This window comes from Camellia sinensis, chromosome 2 (assembly GCF_055761805.1).
Source record: "Camellia sinensis isolate YWXY chromosome 2, ASM5576180v1, whole genome shotgun sequence".
Lineage (NCBI taxonomy): Eukaryota > Viridiplantae > Streptophyta > Magnoliopsida > Ericales > Theaceae > Camellia > Camellia sinensis.
The window spans coordinates 21,176,249-21,198,678 of record NC_138962.1 but is presented as its reverse complement, the minus strand read 5'-3'; positions in this window follow the sequence as shown (position 1 = coordinate 21,198,678).

Here is a 22,430-nt window from a genome sequence, read left to right as displayed (position 1 = left end):
CTTTTTGTTAAGATTTTTATAATTGACAATCTCATTGAATAAAATATATTGTAATTACATTTTGTTCTTTCATTTGTGTAAATGTAGGGATGACAATGGATAACCTACCATGTGGGTATCCATAGAGACCCAACCCAAACACATGGGTTTTCTCCTTTTTTTTCTTATTCATTGGGTAAGGCAAGTGATATTCTTTAAATATCCACAGGGGATGGGTTGGGGATTGGTACCCACTAATTTTCCCACATGTTTTTTTTTTTTTTTAATTTTTAATTTTTATTTAAGATTCACAACAAAAAATAAATATACATTCAATCTTTTTTCTTTTATTTATTTATTTTTTTTTTCAGGTTCAGAACCAACTTTCTTTTTTTCTTTTTTTTTTTCAGATCCACAACCAAAGCTAAATATACATTCAGTCTTTTTTTTTTTTATTTTTAAGGTTCACAACCTTTTTTTTTTTAATTTTTAAGATTCACAACCAAAGCTAAATATACATTCAATTTTTTTTCGTTTGTTTTTTTAAAATTTTTTTTTTTTAAGGTTCACAACCATTTTTTTTTTTTTAAGATTCACAACCAAAGCTAAATATACATTCAATCTTATTTTATTTTATTTAGCTCAACAATAAAATCAAATACACATTAATTAACATTGTCACATTATTCTTGTCAAATTTTATGCTTATCTAGAATTTTTTAAATTTATTTAAAAAAATTAAGGACACTGTCTAATGTAGGTTTCGGTTTGTTTTTCTATGTTATTTTATTTTGTTATGTATTGTAATTTTCAGAATGGTTTGCTTGCTCTAAAATTTCAATTACTGAGTATGAATCTATTTGTTTTATGTTATCACACAATTTATACAACATATATATATATATATATATATGAATGTATTTGAAAATAAGAAAATTGTAGAGAATTGAAACAAGCATGAGTCGTGATTGGTTAGAAAGCATAGGTACAAAGATTTATTTGCTGGAAAAACAAAAAGGAGATACAAAGTGTTACTAAATAAATTTTTTTTAAATAAAAGAATTTTCTTAGTTATGAACAGATTTAACTGAAATTAGCTTGTTTTCCAATGTTATGCTTCATTTATTTAGATAGAAAATATTTTTTAATGAAAAATATTTTTTATAAAAAAAATTTAAAATATATTTTTTTATATTTGGTGGTGGTGGTGATGGAACGAAGGTGAAAATAGAGATTGTGACATAGTGGTGGGGTGATGGCGGCAGTGATGATGATAGTGGCTATGGTGATGGTAGTGTGATAGTGAAGGTGAGAATAGTGGTGATGGTGTTGTGAAATTAGTAAAAATTTAATTGAAAAAATATTTTTTGTTTTTTAAAAGTAACAAACAACAAAATTCATGGGGGACTAAAGGAAGAAGATGGAGGATGGATTGGGTGTGGTAAGGCATAGATATCTTAAAATGAGTGATTCAGATTTGTTAAAAGGTATAATTAGATTTTGGATAAATTAAAATGAATGGTTCAAATTTGCTAAGAGAAAGATGGTTTAATGTCTAAAATGTCCATGGCTAAGAGATCAACAAACAATTCCTTGTTTATGCCCTGATGTAATTTAATATGGGTCTTATAACACTTTCTTCAAACAGGTTCTTTCACATTTTATTTCTTCAAACATGCTCTTATAACATTGTAAACATGTTTTTATAACATGTAGGGGAGAGAGTGAGAGTGAGTGAGAGAGATTGTTGTAATTTTTTTTTTAATCTTCCACGTTCTTCCACATTTTTTTTTTCAATTACTAAAACTTATTTGATTGCTTCAAAATTATATATTTGATTATTATAAAACAAACTTTTTAATTAATTAATTAATGTGTATTTGATTTTGTTGTTGAACCAAATAAAATAAAATAAAATAAGATTGAATGTATATTTAACCTTTGTTGTGAATCTTAAAAAAAAAAAAAAAATAAATAAGTTGTTAACATTAAATATATTAAAAAATCAAGAAAAAAGATGGAAGGTATATTTAGCTAAAACCTTAAAAAAAGAAAAAAAGAAAAGTTGTTAACATTAAATATATTAAAAAAGAAAGAAAAAAGATTGAAAGTATATTTAGCTTTTGTTGTGAACTTTAATAAAAAAAAAAAAAAAATTGTTAACATTAAATATATTAAAAAAGAAAGAAAAAAGATTGAAGGTATATTTAGCTTTTGTTGTGAACCTTTAACAAAAAAAAAAAATTGTTGTTGACATTAAATATAAAAAATAAAATAAAAATGGAGATTAAAGTGGATTGGGAAAAATCCAAACCCATTAAGAAATGGGGAGGGTGGTACCCATGGGAAATGAGAAAAATTTATTATAGAGGAATGGCAATGGAAAATTAATATCCATCCCATTAACCCCCATTATCATCCTTATGTTAATGTGAGATTGTTTTAGATGCGAATTTAATTCAATTTGAATCAATGCACCACCTAATTCTAATAGTAATGATACAAAACTAATCACAAAATCAACAATCGAGACTATCTATACCCATCAATAATGGGGCCCACTATCCAAGATATTTTTTCATTGCGACTTTTCTTCTTACAAACACGTGAAGAAGGATCAACTACAAGTGCTCCCATTGTTGAAAAATAAGAAGAAACAAATGAATGTGTCTATTATGCTTGTTTGGCATTGTAGACACCCCATAGAAAAGTCTTGTTTTTTAGTGCTCTAAATAGTTTGTTAATGGTGTTTTAAACTTTGGGGTTGTTTGACCCCTCTTAAGGCTTGTTTGGCCTTTATTTTGTGCCATTTCGGTTGAGCTTCGGGACCATTGTGTTTGGGCCTCCTCACCACTGAAATCTTGAGGGATTTCAGTGATGAGGATGGTGCCTTGAGGTCCTAGGAAGGAGAGGGCCACCCCCTCTCCTTGTTGTCCTTGAAAAGGGCCATTTTTTTAGCCTCTTGAGGGAGCATATAGTTTGAGTATGTATTGACCATGCCTTGACTGATTTTCAGGCTTATTATATCATAATATAGCATTGTTGTATGTTGGTTTTGGTACACCCTGCTTGCTTAGTATACATGCCTTGTAATGCCTTATTTTAGCCTTAACATGTCCTATGCTTTGAGCCCTTATTCAAGCATGTTTAGGCCTAGCTTTATGAAGCTTTTATGTTTGTCTTGCCATTCTTAAGGTCTGTCCTTGGCTGTTTTGGTCGACCAAGACATGCATTGCATAGTCCCTTTGCATCTTGGATTGTTAGCCCCAAGTGTGTGAGTGTAGAGTATGCTTTATTTGCTTTAATTTAGTGAGTTGGAGCCATTTTCCACGTCATCTCAGTCCACTTAGCATGCTTGTATGCTTGCATTTCATGGCCCCTTTGATGCTCCAAGAGGTTGTGTCCTATGCTCCATGTTTGGTCATTGTGTATGCTTCCATGTGTAAGTCATTTAGATGCCATCTAAGTGGTCTTTTGGCTTTGTTTTAGCATGCTAAAACTCTGGTTTTGGTCACTTAATTCATGCCATGTGTGGTTGCATTAAGTGTAGTTCAATCCCCCTTGGGCTTGCCTTGAATCTTGGACCATTGTCGCATGCCATGCTTACCTTGTTTACTTGGCTTAGCACCATTCTTAACATGATTTTCAAAGCTTATGGTGCATGCCATTTGTCCATGATTGCATCCTCTTAAGTGTGCTTGAGAGTTACCTTTTGATGTTTAAAGTCTTAAGCCATGTTTGCATGCATGCTTATATATGTAGATACTTGGCTCATGACACATTGTTGTACACTTTTGTGTTGTTGCATTTGGTATGCTTTGTATCTAACATGACGTCCATATTGCACCTTGCATGTGTGCATGTTGTTGTCACACTTTGCATGCTTTGTTAGTTGCACCTTTGCATTACTTGCTTGCATGCCCATATTGCACACTTAGGCTCACATGCTTAGGATTGCATTGCATTGGCATGCATGCTTCACCTCTTGATCAAGCCGTGATAGAGGTTGAAAGCCCCTTGGTTTGTTTATGTGCATTGCATTTCATTTGAAATCGAAATGCACACTTGATTCTTTGGGCCACCATGCATGGAAATGCGCGATTGGTGGTCCGAGAATCGAGAATCATATTCCTTTGAGTCATGAATATGATAAGGGGTGTGATTGGTGCATACATTGCTTGAAATACATTGCCATGCCAAGTTCTGTCCTCTGCTGCTGTCAAAACATATTCAGCAGGAAGAATTGGCCGGCAGGCAGTGTTGAGTGTCGATCGGCAAAGAATGTTTGGCCGAGAGTTCGGTTTATGGTCGATAACCATCCGGACATGGCCGGTGAAAATTCCACTTGGTCAGTGGTACTCCCCAGTGTCCAAAGAGTTCACCTTGGGAGTTACACAATTTTCGGAGGAGCAAGGCAGTGTAAACAGAGGCAACACTGCCATGGTACGAATTTTTGGGCAAGATGAGTCAAGCATGCATCATCCACGCATTTCAAGACAGGGGCTGTGGCCACTTTAATTCTTTGTTTAAATTGTTAATTAATTGGAACTTCTGTAATAATTAATTTAGCACTGTTCATTCGGACTGTAATATTTATTCGGACCCTCCGAGCGAGGGCAATTGTGTAATAAGTGTGCGTGAGTGTGTGTATGTCTTCCAACCCCACGTCTTTCTTTCCTTTTATTTATCCGCTTATAATGGTAGACTAGGGCATATTTAAATTAGCATACCTTATGCTATGCATGCGTGCATTCATACATTTGTCTTGCATGCACCGGGCTCGACGCATCATTCTAACTGCATTTGTATTTCAATTCCAAATTGAATACGTGATTAGTTGTAGCATTTCACATGTCATTATAGATTAGCCGAGCCTATCTTAGTCGCATTTTGCATGTGTTGCATTAGCCATCTTAACATGAACTAGGATCATGCATATGATTACTAACTAGTTTTTGTTTTGGCTCGGAGTACTCGGTAAGCATTCATGCTTTAGCATACCGCATGCGTGTGAGTGTTGCCATAACAGCATGATTACCATAAGGCTAGCCGCTTATGTGATATAACTGCTTGAATGCCTGTGGATGGAGGTTGAATTACCTAAATTGGAATAATGCATTAAAACTATGAGTTTTAAGCCTACTCAATAGTGGCAAAACCATTTTTTTCTAAAAATCCATTTAAGGGTGGCAAAACCTGCATTTTAGCCTACTTACGAGTAGCAAACCATTTCCAAAACAAACATGCTATGTTTTGTTCCAATTTAGGCAATTTGGTCTATACTTGTTTGCTGTGCGTATAACATAGTAATTCTAGGCTAATAACCGAAATAAGAACACATAACGTTTTCAAAACTGGATATCATGGTTAGTAGAGGCCGATCTTCGGATCGGACGAGAGGGGGTGCTCATAGCTGACCTTCCCCAATCGTACCCAAGCTCCTGAGCCGAGGCAACTTTGGTGATGACGGACACGTGGCCTTTGGCACCAAGTCAGGGTTTTCTAAATTCCCCAAAAAATAAATATTTAGGTGGCGACTCTATATCTGGCAAAGCAGTCCATGTTTGGCACTTCTTTTCAAAATCTATTTCTCAAAACGATTTGCCGGATTTGGACTCTTTGGTTCAAATTAAGAACCGTGACACAAATTGAGTCCGAACTGTAGCGAGGCCCGCGGGCGTGTCTACAGTTTCTGGCGACTCCGCTGGGGATTTAGAGAGCTTGACTCGAACTCGTGATATCTTATTTTGATTTCATTTATGTGTCTCTTTGCATTGCATGTGCATTGGTGCTCCTAGGACACCGTGTTTGCCATCTGCCATTCCTGAATGGTTTGCCGGAGGCTTGACTTTGTCAAAGCATGCCATAAGGCTGACCGTTTGTGGGTTCTGATAGTATGGGAACACAAACCCCGGTTTTACCGGGGCACCCTTTTCGACCATTCGACCTAGTGCATATCGAAATCCATAGTGACCATTCCAAACTAGGACAGGTTGCTTACCCGATGTTAGGTTGTTTGAAAACTGCTGCATGCATAGTGAAACCCTAGCTCCTGACAAAATAGGACAGGGAAACCCTATCCCTCCATAGGGGTGTTTTGGCTCTCTTTACTTGCTATGTGTTTTTAGAGTGTATCTATGCAGGGGAACACACATATCAGTTCGCAAGTCTGAGTGTCAGGCCTGCGGGCGTCAGTGTTTTTTGGGAATCAGTCATCTATGGGTATCAGATTTAGACTTTGGGACAGTGATTTGGAAACGGTGATCAGTGATTAAGGAACAATACATTCAGCTTGTGGGCAATTTGTTGTGATACCCAACTGCGTGTTGTGTTTATTTTACGTTGTTACGCTGTCCAATTGCCCGTTTATTTATTTGCTTTATTTATCTTTTTACTAGGTAGTCGAGCACAATTGTTTCTGACCCAGTAGATATTCCCCAAGCACTCTGGATTAGAGGTCGTCGGCTCCATCAATCTGAGGATCTGGTAGACGGACAACCAGTGTACCACTCTCTACCCCCGGTTACTAGACGGAGGGCAGTTAGGCAGAGGATATCAGTTCAGCAGTCAGTACAGAGGGCTTTGTCTACCCCACCTGAGTACAGTAAGGATCAGGGTTCTGCTTCTCCCACAGAAAGGGAACATATACCGATAATTCAGTCAGATCAGAACAGTATGGCCAATTTAGAGGAGATGGTGCGCCAGCTCCAAGAGAGTATGAAAATGATGCAGCAGGATGCTGTCCGACAGGCAGAGTTCGCCAAGCAGCAGGCCACGGTTATGAATGAACAAGTAGAGTTAATCGTAAGGTTACAGCAGCAAACCGGAGCATCTACTTCGCAACAAGTTCCTCCCCCGCCAGGAATTCCCACCCCCGGGGAGACAGCTAATGTTCAGAATGATACGGACATTCCCACGGGACCACCTCTACTCCCGATCCTACCCCAAATCCAACCCCAGTTATCCAAAACACCCACTAACCTACCGGACTCTCCCTTTGAGTTCGAGACAGATCCTACAGCATTGAAGTTGAGCAAGCTCGAAAAGCTGTTCAAAAGATCCCAGGGAGTCAAGACCATCCCTGACATCGAAGATGGATATACCGACGTAGCTATGACACTGCCTGACAGATTCAAAATGCCGCACATTGATCGATTTGATGGGTCCGGGGGACCCCATGGTGCACCTGAGATTGTTTTCAGACATCTTAAGGCCAATGGGTCTCAGCAAACTTCAGAAGCTGTCTCTGTTCGGCCGAACCCTGTCAGGTGTGGTGGCCATATGGTATGCCAAATTAGAAGATGATGTCAAGAGAAACTGGGATGAGATGGCCGAGGCCTTTATTACGCAATACTCATACAATACACAAATCGAGATTACAACTCGTGATCTCGAGACAACGAGGCAAGAGCCTAAAGAGAGCTTCTCAAAATTCGTGACTAGATGGAGAGCCAAGGCTTCGATGATGACCCTAAGGCCTATAGACAAAGACCAGATTCGGATGATTGTGCGCAATCTTCAGCCGAAGTTGATGCAAAAGATGATTGTACTCCCCTTCCCTATATTTTCTGATCTACATGAAATGGGGGTGCAGATTGAGGATGCCTTAAAGCAAGGCTTAATTGATAATGACCGGGAGCAACCCCGAAGAACTTTCAATCGCAACACTAATGCAGGCCCGAGCGGTACTACAACTACAGGAGCCTCTGAAGTGAGCATGGTCACCACCAACCCCTCTCCAAGAACCATGGCAGCTGCGCTATTCTCCGGCGCATCCGGAAGCCATACCCAAACAGCCAAATACCCACCCAAAAACACAAGAACCTTCTCTCCACTGTATATGCCCGTATCCTAAGCTCTGGGGGTTTTAATCAGAAAAGGGCATTTGAAGCCCCTAGAACCGCGGCCCTTACCAGAAAGACTTCCCCTTACCCACAACCCAGCCAAATATTGCGCATTTCACCAACAGCACGGTCATGACACCGATCTGTGCTTCCGACTACGTCATGAGATTCAAGATCTCATTGATAATGGGGTGATTCTGCCTCCCGAGAAACCCAATGTTACAACAAACCCACTCCCTACACACAACCAAGCTCCACCTCCCAAAAGAATCAACTTTATCCAGACTGGGGTCGTGTCTTACGATCCTAGCATCTATATCACTCCCTCTCACCTGCCTAAAACAAAGGTACTCCTTCCCGACTGCACCGACTTGTGCATGATGGACGTCTCCATGACCCGACCTAAGCCAACGGTGGTGACTATCAAGAACAAGAGAGAGGAGATCCCAAAGGAGGAGAAGGTCGTTGAGTCAGAGTCTACAGAATCTGGGAGTCGTGCTGAGAAGACATATAGTCCGGTGACTACATTTCATCAATAGGCTAGGATGGGTCAGATGTGGAATTACCAACAGGGGGAGAACTGTATGTGATCCAAGGGGATAGTCTGGGACAGGGAACAGATGATTTAAAGGCTGTGGAAGAAGACCTTGCCAATCTCCAGTTTTACAGTGACCAAGATCCAGGGGGCGCTGCAGTCAACTGGTTTGACTATGAGGAATCAGCAGAGGCTATTGGGTGGTTAGATGATCAACTAGATGTGGTGGAAGAGTTCCAACCAGGACAGAGTCCGGCAGGGGCACGAATGTCGGTGATAGTCGAAAGAGTCAGAGAACAGAATACATCGCCGGAGAGCGCCGGTGTTAAGAATTACGCTCGGGATTGGAGCATTCTGAATGCAGGAATTATTAAGCAGCCAACTATGTTGATACTGTCGGAACAAGAAAGATTTGAAGATCCCGCGAGAATCAGAAAGGCAAAGGCCCATGTAGGGACTGAAATTGTTGTGTGCGCAGGAACAGAGAATGCTTCAAGTATAGGGGTGGAAGGTACCGCGAGTACGAGAACAATCATACCAAAACCGGACAGGTGTCTGTCGGCTGCTGATGGAATGTGGTGGGAAGATGAGGATTTATGTCTTGCCCATACGGACGAAGATTGGGGGAACAACCAACCCGATGACACCTGATACCTTGGAGAAGTCGACTACATGACGAGAAGCGGACGGTATTTCAAGCCCCTGCACCTAGACCAGCCGGAGGCATTTGGAAAAGATAAGGAAGCTGAGAGACAGAAAGAGAAGCAAGTCGAAGAAGAGGCTGTACTAAAGCAGTTAAAAAAGATACAAGTAGATATCTCCATCTGGGGACTGCTTATGGCATCACGAGTGCACAGACAGGCTGTCCTATCAGCCATGGACAAGGCAAAGCTTTCGATAGAAACTACGCCAGAACAGCTAGTAGGCTTAGTTTTTCCGGGAGGAGCTACCCCGATGTTGACCTTTTCTGACAAAGAACTGTCACCTGAGGGTGCGAACCACAACAAACCACTCTACATCTCCGTAGAGTGCAGAAACAAATGGATACCCGTGGTGCTTGTCGACACAGGGTCCGCCATCAATGTATGTCCGGCAAGGACTGCCTATGCAATTGGCTTAAAGACCGCGAACTTCGTACCAACAGCCCAGGTGATTTGGGCATACGACAATACAAGCCGAGAAGTCATGGGAATAGTGAAGATCCAGACCAAGGCTAGGCCAGGACAGCATGAAATTGACTTTCACATCCTAGAGGTTCCCGCCACTTTCAATCTACTCTTGGGGCGGCCGTGGCTGCATCAAGTTAAGGCAGTTTCTTCTACCTTGCATCAAATGGTGAAATACCCCTATAGAAAGGGAGTAGCCATTGTTTTTGGGAATTCATCGATCCATCAACCGCCGGAAGTATCTATGCCAGTTTTGGAAATTAAGCACGGCATGGAGGACGTGTTTATGTCAGGTTTCACCCTTGCTGAGGCTCGGGTTGTACAAAACGTCATGGCTGCTAACGAGGGCATATATGTCAGTGCTCAAGCGGTATACCTCATGAACAAGCTTCAACATACCCCGCGATGGGATTGGGAAAGAGCGGCCGGAAGGGCGTCGCAGTATTGGCCGAGGTGCCACATAACCCACATACCTTTGGCTTGGGTTATCTGCCCACCAAAAAGGATTGGGTAAGGAAAGGAAAGGAAATGGTCGGAAGAGCCAGAGCGAAACAGATGGGGAAGCCTTTTGACTTAATGCACCGGCCCATTCAGGGTACCCTAAACGGACGCTTCGTCCGGGAGGGGGAGGACTTTCCGTTCTGTGGCTTCCCAGAGCTGTGGCTGAACGCAGAGAGGAAACACGTGCCGGTGTTTGAGATTTTCTTTGACCTACAGTTACCTGGGAATCACGTTGCCGAAAAGCAGACAGACCTATTAGCTGAGGCTGAGCAGAGTAAGGAAGTGCAGTCTGAGGACGTTGAAAATGAAATGGGGGTAGCGCTGGTATGTCTACTTTCAGATCTTCCGATCGAACAGAAGTGCTTGGGGGATAACTTCTCGGTATGCATGATCGGGAATGGAACGGCTGCGGGCCTACTAGCAACTATTTTGGATGCATCCATCGCACCCTCTCTCGTTTGGCAATACGAAAAGGGATTTTTATCAAGCAGCACCGGGTCAGGTAGTGAGCCAGAATTTGATTCCACCGAGTCTTGTGAGTCGGAATCAGGTTCCAGCTCAACTGAGTCTGAGTCCGGTATTTCTGGGGGTGATAACCCGGATGCCACAGTCTTGTCCATGCCATCTTTTTCTTTCTCCTTTGAGTCTGTTGTAACAGAAGAATCGGACGGTTTGGAAGTACTTAATGAGAATAATGTGGATGTGATTTCCGAGTACTTTTCTGTGCCTTTGATATATTGCTTAAATCAGGACTTTCAAAATTTTAACGAAAACGACGAGGAAGAAATTTCTCCGGTTTTGCAACGATTAATTGATCAAGAGCAGGAAAGATTTGTTAAACCTTTAGTTGATGAAATCACTACTGTGAATATTGGTACTGAAAAGGACCCGCGGCTGGTCTAGATCGAGTCCACGTTGTCTTCGGAGGAACGCGAGTACTTAGTCGCTTTATTAAAAGATTTCAAGGATATTTTCGCGTGGTCCTACGAAGACATGCCTGGAATCGATCCTGAGATTGTACAGCACCGGATCCCTCTTGACCCCGAGGCCCGACCTGTCAAACAGAAACTCAGATGGATTCGTCCGGACTTGGCCATCAAGATTAAGGAAGAGGTCACCAAGCAAATCGATGCAGGCTTCCTGCTGGTATCCGAATACCCGACTTGGTTGGCCAACATTGTTCTGGTGTCGAAGAAGGATGGCAAGATCCGAGTATGCGTGGACTTCAGGGATTTGAATAGAGCTAGTCCAAAGGACGACTTCCCCTTGCCACATATTGATGAGTTGGTGGATTTTACAGCGGGGCATGCTTTGCTTTCGTTTATGGATGGCTTTTCAGGTTACAATCAGATAATGATGGCACCCGAAAACCGGGAGAAGACTGCTTTCACCACCCCGTGGGGGACATACTGCTATAGAGTGATGCCGTTTGGGCTGAAGAATGCTGGAGCTACATATCAACGGGCCGTGACCACAATATTGCATGACATGATCCACAAAGAGGTGGAGGTGTATGTGGACGACATGATTGTCAAGTTCAAAGAAAGAGAGGGCCACTACACTACCTTGCAAAAGTTTTTTCAAAGGATCAGAGAATTTCGATTGCGGCTGAATCCTCAGAAGTGTATGTTTGGTGTTACAGCGGGAAACATACTGGGGTTCCTGATTACACAAATGGGCATCGAAGTCGACCCTTCCAAAATCAAGGCCATCCTAGAAATGCCACCACCAAGGACTGAAAAGGAGGTGCGAGGCTTTCTGGGTAAAGTGCAATTCATAAGACGATTTATCTCAAAATTAACTTTGACTTGTGAACCACTTTTTGGTCTCTTGAAGAAAGGAAAGAAATTCCAATGGGATGGCCGATGCCAAACTGCTTTTGAACAGATCAAGAAATACTTACAGAACCCGCCTGTGTTGTCACCACCAGAGCCGGGGAGACCGCTGATGTTGTATCTTTCGGTAACCGAGACCACAATGGGCTGCATGCTCGCGCAAGAATCAGAAGACAAAGTGGAAAGAGCCATCTACTATTTGAGCAAGAAAATGCTAGAGTATGAGACTCGCTATACACCGTTGGAGAAGGCTGCTTAGCTTTGGTATGGGCTACCAGGAAGCTGCGGCACTACCTGTTAGCTCACTCCGTAATGTTGGTTTCACGACTCGATCCCATCATATATCTTTTCGATAAACCGGCACTTACGGGTAGGCTAGCTCGTTGGTTGCTTTTGCTTTCCGAATTCGATCTGAAATATGTGACACGCAAGTCAGTCAAGGGAAGAGTGGTGGCAGAGTTCTTAGCCGACCATCCAGTGGAAAGGGGTGAAGCAGTTGAGTACTCATTCCCAGATGAGGCCATTTTGTATATCGACGACGGGTTTTGGACGATGTATTTTGACGGAGCGTTCAACCAGTACGGGTATGGGATAGGGGTGTTGCTAATAGCACCTGACAACTCCCGTATCCCTCTAGCATTTAAACTCCGGTTCAAAGTCTCGAACAACGAAGCAGAATATGAGGCATGCATTGCCGGTCTAGAAGCAGCCTTGGAACTAGGGACAAGACGGTTGGACGTCATCGGGGACTCAAACCTTGTTGTGTCTCAAGCAAAAGGAGACTGGAAGGTCAAAGAAGAAAAGATGATGATGTATCACCGGACCCTGGACTTGTTAATCCCTCGGTTTGAGAAGCTAAATTTTGCTCATCTACTAAGAGAGAACAACAGGTTCGCAGATTCTTTAACAACTCTATCTTCCATGATAGACATCCCGTCCGAAGTCCAGATGCGTCCCGTCATCATTGACCAGAAATTCGCGCCAACATACGAGTCAATTGCTGCCATAGATGAGGTTCAAGACGAAAACCCCTAGTATTACGACATTTGGAATTTCTTGGAGAATGAAGCATACCCGCCAGGGGTAAATGCCAAGGATAAAAGGGCAATCAGAAGAATGGCCGTTCAGTTCATCATCTGCGGAGGTAAATTGTACAAGAGAGGTCATCTGGGATTGCATAAGCTATGCGTTGAAGCTGAAGAATCAAAATGCCTGATGAAGGCCATCCATGGAGGAGAATGTGGAGCACATATGAATGGGGTAATGCTAGTGCGGAAGATCCTAAGACAGGGTTACTACTGGTCCACCATGGAGGAGGATTGTATTGGCTTTGTTCGGCGATGCCACAAATGTCAGATCCATGCAAATCGCATGAACATTCCGCTGTCGAAGCTGTACAATATGACTTCGCCATGGCCATTTTCAGTTTGAGGAATCGATGTGATCGGGGTTGTTACTCCGAAGGGGTCGAATGGGCACAAGTTCATCCTGGTCGCGATAGATTACTTTACAAAGTGGGTCGAGGCCCAATCTTATGCCGTGTTGAAGGCTTCACATGTTGCGAAGTTCATCAGAAACAACATCATCTGCCGTTATGGGGTCCCAAACGAGATTATTTCAGACAATGGTTCCCATTTCAAGAAGGAGGTAATTGATTTGTTAAAGAAATACAATGTGGCTTTCCATAAGTCGTCCACATACCGGCCGCAGACCAACGGAGCAATTGAGGCTGCCAACAAGAACATCAAGCACATACTGCAGAAGATGGTGGAAACCTACCGGGATTGGCCAGATAAGCTGCCGTTTGCTCTGTGGGGCTACAGGACTTTAATTAGAACTTCTACCGGAGCGACTCCGTATTTATTGGTTTATGGAATGGAGGCCGTTCTACCTATCGAAATTGAGGTTTCATCATTGCGAGTATTGGCTGAGTGTCAAATAGCCGAAGCAGATTGGCAGCAGAGCAGGTTTAAGGAACTCATGCTCTTTGATGAGAGAAGACTGAAAGCACTGTACCATGTTCAAGGTTATCAGCGTAGAATTGCTCGGGCTTTCAACAAGAAAGTCAAGTCCAGGAATCTAAAGGAAGGAGATTTGGTGCTCAAGGACAACCGAGCTCCCATCCATGACCCAAGGGGCAAGTTCAGACCCAATTGGACTGGTCCCTACATCATCAAAGCTATCTGGTCAGGTGGAGCTGTGGTTCTGATGGATTTAGATGGCCTAGAGTTCTCCCAACCAATCAACATGGACAAGTTGAAGAAATATTATCCTTGAGAGGCTCGCTAGGCCGAAAATCCGAAAAGGCGACCTAGGCAAAAGTTAGAGCATTAAAAAAAAAAAAAAAAACTGAGCTCGCAAGGTTGAAAACCCGAAAAGGGCGGCCTTGGCAAAAATTAGAGCGTAAAAGGAGAGTGAAAATACTCGAGTGAACCTAAGGCTGAACTACGTAAGGCTTGATTCCCATCTTTGGGATACGTAAGCAGCTTCATCCTGAAGTTCAGCCATAAACTTTTCTCTGATCAGTTTTGTCCATTTGATCATCTCGGTCATCTTTGTCTATTCAACATTCAAGAGTCCGGTTATGATCTCCGGTACAGTGTTTTTCAGACTAGGGGCAACTTTCCGTTACCATGCAGTGCTGCGGTGCTATTCAGACTAGGGGTAACTTTCCAGTTGCAGGGATCCGGGGTTGTGCATCTCAGTGACAGATTTCAGGCGTGTCCAGTTCTGATCCATATCGAAAATAATTTTGAAAAGTTTTGATAAAAGTTGACTTTGTTCAAATTAATTTTTTTACAACTACGACCATCTCTAGACCAAAACGGGAAATTTTCAGTACCATAACCTTCAAATTTCATTGATTTCAGTACAAAGTCCTCCTGCTCTTGCATACAAATTAAAGTTGCTGTTTATTACATTCATAAGGAAAACTTGAAAGTACTAATAAAGCAATAAATCCGGGGCATAGCCAAGTCAGGTGTTCCTGCGCCCCCTCCCAGAGCTGGCCGAAACCCTCGATGCCAAGCTGGGCCCGATCTGTGCCTCCTCATTAAGCCAATCTATGCATTCATCAGACAAAGTACAATTGAAAGTAGGAGCAAGGGCCAGGAGTTCTCTAGTCCTCCACGCTGCGGCCTGCCGAACAAGTTGCGCACCTCGAAACGGAAAGGCAGCTGGATATTTTATCCCCTCTGCGGGGCAAATCTGGTCATGGCCAAACTGGCGCTGGAACCGGAACGGGAAATAGAATACGCAATGGGTCAAGCCAATCAACTAAATCCCAATCTGTCGGGACATGCTGTAGTCCATTGCCGGCAGATTGAGCCAAGGGCACCGCCAAGCAATGCGGTCTGCGGACAGGCTGCACATCCAATCAAACCACCATCCCTCGTCAAGGGCATTGACTAGACATTGCCTAAAGAAGTAGCCGCGAGCTGAGTATGCTGGGCAAGAGTCCACAAGCTGCAACTTATCCATCAACCACACCTGGGAAGGGATGAAAAAATGAGAGAATAAAGAATAGAGAGAAGTACGATGAGAGAAAAGTGAGAAAAATGATTTTGTGAGAAAAAAAACGAGTTTGAGGGCCGAGCGACGTGAGCAGCAATACATATCTAAGATTGGGTGGGAAACATTACCTGCAGCAGTAATGGACTCCCCGCAAATCTGGTCATCTCTCGATGATAAAAGGCGTCTAAGCCCATCAACGTCTCTGCCAGAGTCATGGTAATGCAGCTCTTGCCCTCCTTTAAGCCTAGGGCAACCTTGATCAATTGGACGCTAGATCCCCCGTAGCCTGAGGAAAACAGAAAACGAGATAGCATGCACAAACAGAGGGCATGTCGCCGGAAGCCTTGCCAATGATGGTCGCCGCGGTCACCAGTATCCGAAAATCGATGAATCAAACTCGGAATATCTAGCATTCTGTCACAAATCAGAGATCGAGCGTCATACATAGTGAGTCCACACATTCGCCCTAAGGTCTGAACATGACCAAAGTTAAGCTGGGGTAAGATCTCCTCGTCACGCTCGGATTCCATTAAAGCTTGAAAATCTTCGAAAGTAGGGCATACCTCTTGTCCGCTAAAGCTAAAGACATGAGTCACCGGGTTCCAAAACCTCGCTGCGGCATGAAGAAACGGAAAGTGCAGTGGAGAGCGACTCAGAGTGAATAGTGCATTTATGTCGAAACCCCAGAAATTCAGCTTTTCCGAGCAATCCACGTTGTTAATCCAGGATGAGAGATTCTGGGCAAGAAATCCCTCAATTTCAAGCAAATCAGTGTTGAATTGAGTAGAACTACAAAGCTGAGGCCTTTTGTAGGGGATAAGATTGAGTGGAGGACAGGTGTCAACATTCTGGTGATTCTTTCATTCACGGCCGGCCCGCCAAATATAGTGCCAACCGACCACCACTTTTGGCCGGTTACAAGTTATCATGGCCGATGGCCTCCACCCCTGGCCAGTGGTCTTCCTCCTTGTTCTATGAACTGTTTATGCTGAGAATCTGGGGAATGCCACCACTTCCAAGGCCCTCCGATGATGGATTTTGCGGCGTCCCGCCCACTTGCTTATTGAGTTATTGTAAATTTGCTTATCGAGTTATATTTCACTCTTTTCAAGTCTTTGTTGCTTGTCGAGCTGTACTCGCACGTGGCTAGCTTATTGAGTTTCCTTGCTTTGCTTGTCGAGTTGTAAATCAGTTCACCACCTGATTATTATGACGTGAATGCTCAATTTTCAAACCGAGTTCAATTTCATTCACATTGCTATATGATACCATGCGATGCGATGCTTAGGAAAACACAAATGTAACATTATTTTGATTAAAATGGTTGTTTCATTTCCCTCATGTGTTTTGCAAAATACACATTTTTGAAAAGGTAAAACCTGCTTAAGGCAGTGCAATGTGTTCAAACTACTAGTAAAAAGGAAAGTAAAGCAAAAAGAAGAGCAGGGCAGCAAAGTATCGGAATGGATACTGGTAACCTCCCCTTGTGGTCAACGCACCTCCCGCGCCCTTGTTCGGGTCAGCTATGTGGTTTGGCGCCTTCATTACTCGAGACAGTGCAAGAAAGTACACTTTCGAAACATTAGTAGGCCTTCGAGTTGACCTCAAACCGTGTCTTCTATGAGCGATGCTCGGTACGCGCAAGGAACGTCCCTTCCCGTATCCTTTTCGTATCTTGTGAATTCCACAAATCACTTCAATTATACCATGTTACAGTGCTTGGCATTTCAACATCATGAATAACTGGTCCTTACCATATTTCAAGTTCCTTTTATACACATTGCATGCGTTGTTACGTTATGCTTTACTCACATCTGTTCAAGTTCCTTTTTATACACATTGCTTGCGTAGACCGCATGCTTTACTTACATGTGTTCAATTTCAAGTTTCAATACACATTGCTTACATAGATCGCATGCTTTACTTACATGTGTTCAATTTCAAGTTCCTTCTATACACATTGCATGCGTTGTCGCGTTATGCTTTACTTACATGTGTTCAAGTTCCTTCTATACACATTGCATGCGTTGTCGCATTATGCTTTACTTACATGTGTTCAAGTTCCTTTTATACACATTGCATGCGTTGCTGCGTTATGCTTTATTCACATGTGTTCAAGTTCCTTTTATACACATTGCATGCGTTGTTGCGTTATGCTTTACTTACATGTGTTCAATTTCAAGTTTCTATACACATTGCTTGCGTAAACCGCATGCTTTACTTACATGTGTTCAAATTTCTTCATACACATTGTGCACGTTGTCACGTGTTCTTTACTTACATGTGTTTGTGCCTTCACAGCATTGTTATGCGTCCCACTCAACTTGCGTTGTCATGCACTTTCGATTGCATGTTATGCATATTGCTAACAATATCTGTACCTGTTAAGTTTTCTTTCTTTCAGGCACGATATTTTATGTACGGTTCATTTGAGGTTGGTGCAACCAGACGAACCGCGCAGGTATTGTATTCTCCGAGTGAGACGTATCGAGAATTACATAATTCTCTTACATCCTTTCTGCATCGTAGTGTAGTTTGGTATATGCTAGCTTAAAACTATCGCATGTTATGCTTCATTACAGCTTTCTTTGCATGATCATAAGTTATGTTCGGCTTTGTGCATTGTCTTGCATTTTGCCCCTGTCTTCGGGTGCATATCTTGTTTGCCTTGCATGTTTGTCTAAGTCTTCGGCCTTGTCAAAAATGGGTCGTCTCTGGGCTTTGACATTTACTCCCGTCATTGTTATGACTTTCGAGTTCTGTCAAAGAGGGGCAACTGTAGACACCCTATTTTTGACCGCCTTCAAGACTTGGACGTCACCGCTTGAACACTCGGTGATCATCCATGTTTGTGTTCGTCTTGAGTTCCCGGAGGCCTCGGCTACGCGCCTCGCCTCAGAATCTCTCGACTCGACTGTTTTGTGTCTGGTTTTGCACCAAACACTTGTTTTTTTTGCTTTGGAGGGCAGAGAATGGCTTTTGGGACATCCCCACACTCCACCGGCCATGGCTTGAGGCCACCGGCTGTGTTATGTTGCCATCGGCCAAATGTTATGGCCGACCGGCCAATTCGACTGCCGGTCAGCCACTTTGATGCCCGGCCGGCCAAATGTGGTTTTTAACAGATATTTCTGCAGACAGCTGGCCGCTGTCATTCCAAGCCATACCCCAGCCCATGCCTGGACGTGAGAGCTCTGAGGAGCTGCAGATTGATATATCTCTATATCAATCAAGCTTCTTAAAAGGTGAGAGACAAGAGACACAAAGAGAGAAGAGAGAAGAGAGATACAACTTGGAGGAAGAAGAATTTCCTCTCTCTCTAAAAAAATTTTCAGCTCTCTTCCTATCTCTCTCTCCCAAACCCTTCAAATCCTAAAGTTCTTGCACCATTTACCCTACACCTCATAGCACAAGGCATCCATCCTTCATTCCAGCACTTTGGGATTGTTTTGGAGAGGTTAAAGGCTCAGAAATTTGGTCCAAGAGCTGCTGGTTCATTGGTCCTTAAGGGTAAGTCCTCTTCTCCTCTTTTCTTGACTTATTTTGCTTTGTATCTAAGCCATACTTGCTAGTTTTTTTGGGCTCTGACCCAAACTGTAAATAGTCTTATTTTGAGTCTCTTTTCATGTTTAATCAAGGACCTCTTGCTGTTTGAGGTCTCCTACTACCACTTGCCTCATTATCTCTCTTTTAAGCCAATTTTTGCATAGTATTTTAGGCTTACTTGTGAGCTGTTTTGGACTTTTCCATAAACTGTGAAATAACTTTTTTTGAGTCCCTATTCAACATTGTTGAAGGGCTCTCCTCTGTTTGAGGCATCTTGCTATCACTTGTCTCTTTACCCCTCTTTTAGGCCTTTTCTTGCATGATAGTTTGGCCTTATTTGTGATTATTTTCGTGGCTTGATGTAAACTATAAAGTGACTTTTTTTGAGCCCCTCGTCAACTTTGTTGAAGGGCTCTTTGCCATTCGGGGCCTGCTATTGTCCCTTTGTGTTTAATCTCTCTTTTAGGGCCATTTTTTTGCATGATAGATTAGCCCTATTTGTGTTCTTTTTTTAGACTTGTTATAAACTGGAAATATGCATGTTTTGGGACTGTCTTGCATCTGTCTTCATGCCTCATGATCAAATAATGCATGCTTTGTATAGCTGTAAGTCATTCCGTGTGCCTAGTTTCGAGTTGCGGGTTTCATCTCATGCATCGGGTGCCGTTTTTCCATGTTTTGGGGCTGTTTAGCATCATACTTCAGTGCTGGAATTTGAATGTTCATATGCCATGTTTCATCATTTTCCATGCTTAGTTAGAGTTGCGTGTTGTATCTTGGGATCGGTCCATGCATTGGACATGTTTGTGTGCATTTCGGTTGCCTCATTTCCATCTTATTGGCCACCGATGTGAGTGTGGCTGAGGTCCACTCACATTGGTATAAGTCCATCCTGCATTGTGTATGCCATGTTTCAATACGTTGTGCATGTTATGTCGTTAGCATTGTGTGTGCCATGTAGCTACATTGCATGTTCGTATGATTGTTTGCATGCTTAGGTCGTATGTGCATCATTGTGCGTTCCCTTGCCTTTGATGTGTTTTGTGCTTGCATTTCATTTGATATCAAAGTTGCACAATTGGCTTTTGGGCCATCATGCATTGAAGTACGTAATTGATGGCCCGAGGGTCGAGGGCTATGCTCCCTTGAGTCCATTGCATGATAGGGAGAATGGCCATGCATACATTGCTTTGAAATTCTTTGTCATGCACTGTCTGCCCTCTGCTGCTGTCAAAAACAGGTTCTGCAGGAATATTTGGCCGGCCGGCCACCTATACTGCCGACCGGCCATTCATTATTTGCCGATGGATTTAAAAATGGTTGATAACCATCCGGACATGGCCGGTGAAAATTCTACTTGGTCGGTGATGCTCCCCAGTGTCCAGAGAGTTCACCTTGGGAGTTGCACAATTTTCGGAGGAGCAAGGCAGTGTAAATAGAGGCAACAGTGCCATGGTACAGATTTTTGGGCAAGGCGAGTCAAGCATGCATCATCCACGCATTTCGAGGCAGGGGCTGTGGCCACTTTAATTCTTTGTTTAAATTGTTAATTAATTGGAACTTCTGTAATAATTAATTTAGCACTGTTCATTCGGATTGTAATATTTATTCGGACCCTCCGAGCGAGGGCAATTGTGTAATAAGTGTGCGTGAGTGTGTGTATGTCTTCCAACCCCACGTCTTTCTTCCCTTTTATTTATCCGCTTATGATGGTAGACTAGAGCATATTTAAATTAGCATACCTTATGCTATGCATGCGTGCATTCATACATTTGTCTTGCATGCACCGGGCTCGGCGCATCATTCTAACTGCATTTGTATTTCAATTCCAAATTGAATACGTGATTAGTTGTAGCATTTCACATGTCATTATAGATTAGCCGAGCCTATCTTAGTCGCATTTTGCATGTATTGCATTAGCCATCTTAACATGAACTAGGATCATGCATATGATTACTAACTAGTTTTTGTTTTGGCTCGGAGTACTCGGCAAGCATTCATGCTTTAGCATACCGCATGCGTGTAAGTGTTGCCATAACAACATGATTACCATGAGGCTAGCCGCTTATGTGATATAACTGCTTGAATGCCTGTGGATGGAGGTTGAATTACCTAAATTGGAATAATGCATTAAAACTGTGAGTTTTAAGCCCACTCAATAATGACAAAACCATTTTTTTCTAAAAATCCACGTAAGGGTGGCAAAACCTGCATTTTAGCTTACTTACGAGTAGTAAACCATTTTCAAAACAAACATGCTATGTTTTGTTCCAATTTAGGCAATTTGGTCTATACTTGTTTGCTGTGCACATAACATAGTAATTCTAGGCTAATAACCGGAATAAGAACACATAACGTTTTCAAAACTGGATATCATTGTTAGTAAAGGCCGATCTTCGGATCGGGCGAGAGGGGGTGCTCAGAGCTGACCTTCCCCAATCGTACCCAAGCTCCCGAGCCGAGGCAACTTTGGTAATGACGGACACGTGGCCTTTGGCACCGAGTCAGGGTTTCCTAAATTCTCCCAAAAATAAATATTTAGGTGGCGACTCTGTATCTGGCAAAGCAGTCCATGTTTGGCACTTCTTTTCAAAATCTGTTTCTCAAAACGATTTGCCGGATTTGGACTCTTTGGTTCAGATTAAGAACCGTGACACAAATTGAGTCCGAACTGTAGCGAGGCCCGCGGGCGCGTCTACAGGCATGTCTTCAAATCAAAGTTGGTGCATGCTCTACTGGAACCACAAATTGTAATGAGAATTGTTGAGAACATAACACAAATGGTGTGTGTTGTGACACCACCAAACATATGATTGCATATTAATTTAAGGAAAACAACATCACTTATTGACATACATTTATAAATTAACACAGTTCAGGAAAAAACAACTAACAACTTGAAGAAGCCTAAACAAAAACTAAAGCAAAGACAAAAAAGATCAGATGCGAAAATAACAGTAGATTGACTAGATGCTGTCAAGTAGGATAATTTTATATCAAAAGGAAAATAGGCGTACTCCACGAGAAGAAGAGATATAGAAAAATGCTGCAAATCGGGCTAAGGAAAAAACTGCTGTGAGTAAACTCTGTGGCTATAGAGATAATTGGCATGAATGAAAATATTGTGTGAGATAAGAAAAATCAAAAAAACCATGGAGCTGCCACCACCTGAATATCTTTACTGCCCTTTATCTGCTAAAATAGATACTCAAAGAGTTAGTAATAAAATTAATGTGCAAAAAATTGTGCTTATAAGCACTTTAGCAGAAAGAGCTGCAAACGACAGTAAGCTGTTGAAACAATTAACCAATCGAAAACAAAGGATGTCTCCTGCTGATAGTAAGGCTGTGTTTGGATCATGTTTGAATTTGGGTAACATGATCCAAACACTGCGTAAGGGTTTCAGTGAGAAATAGAATGATCAAGCTTAGGCCTAATTAAGAGAAGAGATGCAACTTCAGAAGAAGCTTGGTGCAGAAGCAGAACAACCCTAACATAGACCCAAATCAAT